Source organism: Trematomus bernacchii, unplaced genomic scaffold (genome assembly GCF_902827165.1).
Source record: "Trematomus bernacchii unplaced genomic scaffold, fTreBer1.1, whole genome shotgun sequence".
Lineage (NCBI taxonomy): Eukaryota > Metazoa > Chordata > Actinopteri > Perciformes > Nototheniidae > Trematomus > Trematomus bernacchii.
The window spans coordinates 3,409,242-3,416,273 of NW_022987524.1; the positions used below are offsets into that span (position 1 = coordinate 3,409,242).

Here is a 7,032-nt window from a genome sequence, read left to right on the forward strand (position 1 = left end):
CACAACGCTTATATTCAGTTACACTATTAAGATGTTGGTACCTTGTGGGTGTACTGTTTTGCAGTGCAGCAATCTCCCTCACATGTAACAGTCTGTGAGAGCCACATCCTAAAGTTACTAAATGTTCTCTTATGCAGTTTGCTGACTTCGTAACAATGTTACTACTGGTCAAGGAAAAGAAAAGATCTTGCATTTCTCTGCTTGAATCCTGGAGTAAAGCATTTCCTTTTCTTACAACTTTCTGATATGAAAAGAAATTCTTAAAAATCTGTGATGAAACTGATTGCGTGCCAGAGTACAACTGCAAGAGTTTTCCATTCATGTCTTCAAACACAAATGCTGAATTGTCCCATAAAAGACCCCAGTCCCTGGCACTCTGGGTAAGATGTGTCAACATATGGCAGTTATATGAACAATGTTCAGGGGCCTCATTTATAACGCCTTGCGTAGGATTGACGTGAGAAGGTTGCTTACGTAGTACAAAGCAAAAAAATAGGTACAGAAATGTTCCGACATTTTCCGATTCACAAAACATTGCGTACCGGCGAGAGAAGTGCGTACGGCACTTCCTACGCTGTTTCCCTTTATAAATCACAATCGACTCGAAATGCGGCGCAGCTTTTGCAGGCTTCACGTAACGCCCATATTTGCCTATAAATAGTCAAAGAAACGCCAATTCATTCATTCATTTTGACTGACTGCATGAAGAAGATCGCAGGAAATGACGACAGAACAGCTTAAAAAAGACATCTCACACCGTGTCAGATTTTGGTTATTTTGGGGAGGTCGAGATAAATCATATTGTTTGGTCGATGCAGTTTGAACCAGAGTAGCAGCATGGAGGTCGGATCGTCACCAAAATAAATAAATAAGTGGTCCGAAAAAAGTTAATGACAAAAAAAATACACATAACCTTCCTCAGGCAGTGTGTTTGTCCCGGGGACAGGAGACCCCCCCTTGATGAGAAACTGTAAGAAATGATCGGGGAATCCCTCCGGAGTGGAGTCATGACGACTGGATCTGAATTATTTTGTTGTATTTGGTGGTTTGTGTTCCAGCTGTCGATCAGCAACTATATATCCATAATCCACCAGTTAAAGGAAATACAACTAATGTGTTGTGTTATATTAGCTGTACAATTTACCACAATTTACCACACTGGCAAGGACAAGAAGATTCGGAGACAGTTTCTTCCCGCGGGCAGTGAGACTGTTAAAAAATGGAACTGTTGAAACAACTTCAAACATTCAACTGCTACTCAGTAGTATGTATCTAATACCTAATATATATATATCATTCCAATAACTTGTATAGACTCATACTGCACTATTCCACATCATAACTTTATTTCATTTTTATAACTATTATTATTTTTGTATTGCTAATGCTCTTATTGTTATTATGTTATGTTATTATGTTGCATTGTTGGAGAAGCCTGTGACATAAGATTTTCAACTGCATAATTACTCTGTAGCTATGTCAGATTGACAATAAAGAACCTTGAACCTTGAACCTTGAACATATGGTGTTCTTAGTTTCCATACCTCCTGTGTTTTACGAGCGACTTATCAAGTCTTGGCAAACGGCATAAAACACGATTAAACGTGATAGTATATAAAACCATGCTCGTATCTACAACCTATAGAAATGCAAAACGGCGTCAGTTTAGACGTTATTCTGTCCTCCTGCTTACCGCATCATTTATGAGAAAACATTTCATAACATTAACACAACATATTCGAGGTGGTTTTAAATAACATATCCGTATTTATTTATTTCTCCAAGTTATGTTTTTGTGTGCACTGAGGAGTCTCAAACAGGCGTTTGTTTAATCATTTTAAGATTGGCTTTAATCAATGTTTGAAAATGAATTCTTCATATTTGATAAATGAGAGGTAACATTTTATTTATTTCCACATATTTCTCTCCATTCTTCCATCGGTCAACGGTGTCGCAGTTTCTCGTCTCTCCTGTTTGTGTGCTTAGTGCGTACGCATGGGTTAGAGTTTGCGTGGAGGACCGCACATTTTCCCGTCAAGTTAGTATTTTATAAATCGCAAACATTGCGTAGAAACTGGCGTATGCCATTTTTTGAGCGTATATCCCTTTATAAATGAGGCCCCTGGTCCATAAAGATCTGGTACTTTTGCTACAAATTGAACTAAACATAACTCTGCACAATTGAGCTCATCATGAGTGGCAAACTGGGATAGGAGGATGTGAACCGCATATGCAAGAAGCATCCAATGTTTGAAGTAAAGTCCTGGCAAAACAGTCCTTAATATTACAGGGGAATAGAGAAGAGCAAATGCCCTCCACTCAGAAGCTTTCCAATATATCCTCTCACTTAAGCGCCTAGGATTTCTTCTAATTTCATTTGGTGGCTGAATCTTACACAAAGCTTTGTCCAGGTCATCTAACTGAAGAGGAGTCAAGTGAAAGTTCTTGTTGGCATAATGAGGGTCAAACCAAAGATTAACAAATTGACGCACTACACCAAGACAAAAACAATGCATGTAGTCTGGTATAAAGCCTTTGATAAGGTCAAATGATGGCAACAGGATCAGTGGACTTGGTCCTTTAACACCCCTTTGAGCTTTGTCATCACCGTTTTCCATCACTAACTCGGCAAGTTGTACAGTTTCAGCCATTTGTCTCAGTTCACATCCAACTATCTGTACAGGATAGACTCTAGTAAAACCTCTGCCTTTTGGTACCACCTCCCCTTTGTGGTAGCAAAAACCACATCCAAATTCTCCATTGAACTGTTTAAAGTTCTGTACCATTGCCCTTGCTACTGCATCAGAAATACATATTTTAGCTGTTACTCTGGTGTGATGTTCTAATCCATTATCATCTTTCCAATAGAATCCTGTGTCCCTCAGTTTTTGAAGTTCATGGATGAATGGGGTGAAGTAACTTTGAACCTTGGGTTTCCCTTTGCCAAACCATAATGTATGCAATAGAACATTTTTACATCTATCCACAAATGGTAATTCATTGATAGTACACAAGATGGGCCAAATTGAAGTTTTTGATGAATTGAACACAGGGGCGCCATCACAATTGAAGGTTAGTGTAATACTGTCAGTGTTGACTTCCTGAGCCTCGCGTCTGTATTCACTTCCAGTGTTGATATCAGAAATGGAGGCATCTCTTGTGAAATGCTTGCCTAGCTTTGATTGGACATTGGCAAGGATATTTCTCAGTTGCACTTTAAGTGGCATTACAAGGAAATAGTATGCTTTCTCAAGTAGACCCTTTCTGTTCAAGCTCTGCTGGCACACCCCACACTCATTACCTGGTTCAACACCGAGGTAGTTTGCACATCTGGGACAGTAAAAATGAATTTCTGTTTTGTCATTATAATCAAGAAAGTATTTCTCTAAATACCACACTGACTTTGGCACACATCCGGGCACCACAAAGTTTAGGAGCTCGAGGAGGTGTTTGGTCGCTGCTTTTGACAGGCCATGCTTCAGGATAAAAGCCATGAGAAGAAGAAGGAGAGCTGCCATTGTAACTGAAGAACCAGCATAGATCTTCTTCTCACCATTGAAGGTAGGGTCAAATACATGCTCCTAATAAAAAGGATAACACATTATATGTCAATACCAAAATAAAATGTCTATATTTTCAATATTTAAGCAAAATAAACACATTTAGCTAAATGATCTCACCATTGGATCTTCTGGAGTGTCGTCACCAGATGGAACTGAGTTAGCTCTATCTTCATTCTATAATACAGAAGTTGCAGAGATATAGAAAGTTAGTTGTGATCATATCCAGTCCTGTATTTAGGCCAGGTGCAGAAGAGCATTTTCCCAGGTAATTTATCCTGTATGTCAAGTTTCTGTCTTACAAATTCAGTTGTTTGTAGAGTTTGCTACCATACCAAAGCAGATTGATGTTTCTATTACTGAATTATTTGTTTTGAAATTCATACTGTAGTTTCTGGTGGTGACTAAAATGTTTTTATACACAACGCTTATATTCAAGGATATTTATCAGTTGCGTTAACAGCCAGTGCCACATTTTGTCTTTATCTTGTTATGAAAAACAATTAAAAAGTGTAACTCCTGATTCAGCCAATCACCTTCTTTATGTTCATCAACAACGTTTATAGTTCCAGTGTGATCTTGATGATGTAATCATAAACAGTGGGCTCTGATTTAGTGTCATGCTGTTAACATTACCTGGTCTGTCCTAAATAAACTTATACAGCTATAATCCATTGTGTCCTAAAGAAGCACTATATTGTTACCACCAGAAATACTAAACTGTTTGCTAAGCAGAGGAGATACATGTTTGCCAATATAATAATGAAAACAATCTTACACACCATTACATCTTCGCCTGCACTTTCATCTGAAGTGTTTGTGCCTCGGTCAGAGTTCTGTAATATAAGAGCAGCAGAAGTCGTAGTTAAGCCAAACACCAGTTTGTCTTTTTGGAACAAAGTGGACCTGCACAAATTATACCATTTCATGGTTTGGATCTTCCCCTCTGTCCTCTGATGACCCTCCAGACAGGTGGTCAGCCTGAGAGACAGCAAAAGGCTATAAGATAAGATGGATCTTTATTGATGCCCATAGGGAATGCACGTGTTATAGCATGCAGCAACAAAATATATTTAAATGGGAAGGTAGCAGTGCGGGTGAAAGTCGTATGTGCATACAGTGAAAATAATATTAATGTTAACTATAAGTTATAAAATAACTCTCCTGATACATTTAGTTAAATATTTGTAACCCAACTCATTTTGTGTCGGATAAATCTGTATTCTTACCATCATAGAAAACTGTGTTGTCTCTTACTGCTACCTGTAATGTAGCAAAGGTGATGGATTTTAACAGAATAAATTATTTTTTTAATAAGTAAAACAATCCCTGCATGTTTATGTTGTACCATTTCATGTTGTTGATCTGTTCCTTCGTCGTCTGCAGCCATCTCTAGTTCATCGTCACTCTGAGAGACAGAAAAGTAGAAATCAAATTAATTCAATTAAAAAAAAGAGGGGCTATTCCTGAGGCAGGCATCATAAAAAGAGCATTCAAGCAGGATACAAAGACAGTACATGACGGACGAACGATGACCATGTGGCAATGCACAGTGGCAATGCATTAAAAAATATATCAGTGACCAAGTAGCATAGTCATAAGTCCACCAGTGAGTCCAATTTCTTAAGTCTGGATCAGTCAATGCAAAAAACTACCATTTCATGATGTGGATCCTCCCCTCTGTCATCTGATGTCCCGCCAGAATGGTGATCAGCCTGAGATAAAGCAAAAGGCTACACAATAACTATCCTGATAATATGATTTTAATTAATCTAACACAACCTTTTGTCTCTGTAATACATTATACTCTCACCCACCATTTGATCTTCATTTGAGGCTTCATCACTGGATGAGTCAGAGTCTGTAAATTGATAAAATCACACAGCTGTTACACAGACATTTATACACACATTGATTGTGGGCATTTTAATTTGGCATCTCAGCAAAAAGCTAGGTTTGGTTTATGTATGTCTCAGCTTTTTTAGAGTCAATATTGATTTTATATGTTATATAACATAATTTACATATTGCCCTACTGCTATCAAAATAGGAATAATAGCAGTATACACGAAGTGAATCTATACATCTAAAAAACGTTTCAAAATGTTGTAGTATACTCTGCTATAATTCGTTGAATACAGTAATGTGAGACAAAAACCACCAAATGAAATACGTCTTATATTGGCAGTTCATCCCGTTCGTCCAATATGAAGAGAAAACCCGTCCTTACCTGTCACAAATTGTGCCTCCATACGGGTCCTCCGGTACCGTTTTGTAGTCCTGGGAATATCTATACCTAAATCTGACAAATATCTTTTGTACATTCTCAGGTTTTCTCTCTTTTTGTGAATGAGAATCAAAACTAAAGAACTTTTTCCAGGCACGGATTATTCTGCCGCTGAGGGTAGCTGGTGAGTGGTGACGTGCGCGTGCCCAACTTTCGCCTCGTGCTTCCCGCTTCTCTAGCGTTGCTAGGATACAGACCTCCGCAGTGCCAACTGCAATCTCCGGTTTGTAATCACTTTGTTGCCACTACGCTACTAGAATAGATTTACATTGTGCAATTTTCCAAACTCACATTGGTTTCTCATACAGCATCTCTGTATAGTATGTGTATTCACCAGGGGCGTCGCCTGGACCTGAAAACATTCGGGGCTTAGCCCACAGTGGCGGCGGCACTACAGTGGAATATTCTACTGCAACACTCCCCACACGCACACACACACAGTACACCCGCGACTGTTACAATGAAGGCTCGATAATCAGCTCACGGCATATAGGCAGGGGTAAAGTGGTATTTTTTATGAGTGGGGGGCTCACCTCCTCTAGGGGGTCCGGGGGGATGCTCCCCCGGGAAGATTTTTTTTTAAATATTGAAGTTAAATGCATCAATCTGGTGCACTTTGAGAGCAAAATGAAGAGATCTATGGATACCTCTCTCAACACCCATATGAAGCAGAACTGTAAACAGATGTACTTTTTCTTTAAGGATATTTTACTAATCACTCCCCTTTTAAACTCTATTCTTGTTTTACTGCCATATAGTATTTCATAACTGTTTTTCCTTTATTCTCTTATTTTTTTTATAACTATAATGATCATATGAAGGTGTGCCGCGGAAATAATCTTTTGAATAATTTGTGACCAAACCGTTTGAGACCCACTGAGATAACTTAGACTAAAGTTAAGTATCTAAACACTCAGAGAGTCCTTTAGCTCACCTGAGTCTCTCAGTCTGAGAGGAGAGGACTCTCCTCCAGCTTCTTGTGGAACAAACAGCTCCTTATGTCCGTTAGTGCAGCTAGCTAACCAGATGCTAACAACACGGTCCATGCTGACACCGGTCCCTCCCTCCCCCTCTCTCCCTCTCTCTCTCTATCACACTAAATGCGCTATTGCCACACACACACAGAGCCGAGCTTGAATGACACAAGCACACGTTTATTTCCATGCAACTCTCTGATTGGTCTGG

General features: G+C 39.1%; 1 long non-coding RNA gene across 1 annotated transcript; it reads right to left on the reverse strand.

Annotated features, from left to right (window-relative positions):
• Window positions 1-3,713: 3,713 nt before the first annotated feature.
• Window positions 3,714-4,503, reverse strand: LOC117473514. Its single transcript, XR_004555040.1, has 3 exons — window positions 4,482-4,503; window positions 4,343-4,396; window positions 3,714-3,737 (listed from the first exon to the last, which is right to left on the reverse strand). It is a non-coding gene; the product is annotated as an uncharacterized LOC117473514 (long non-coding RNA).
• Between the last annotated feature and the right edge of the window lie 2,529 nt (window positions 4,504-7,032).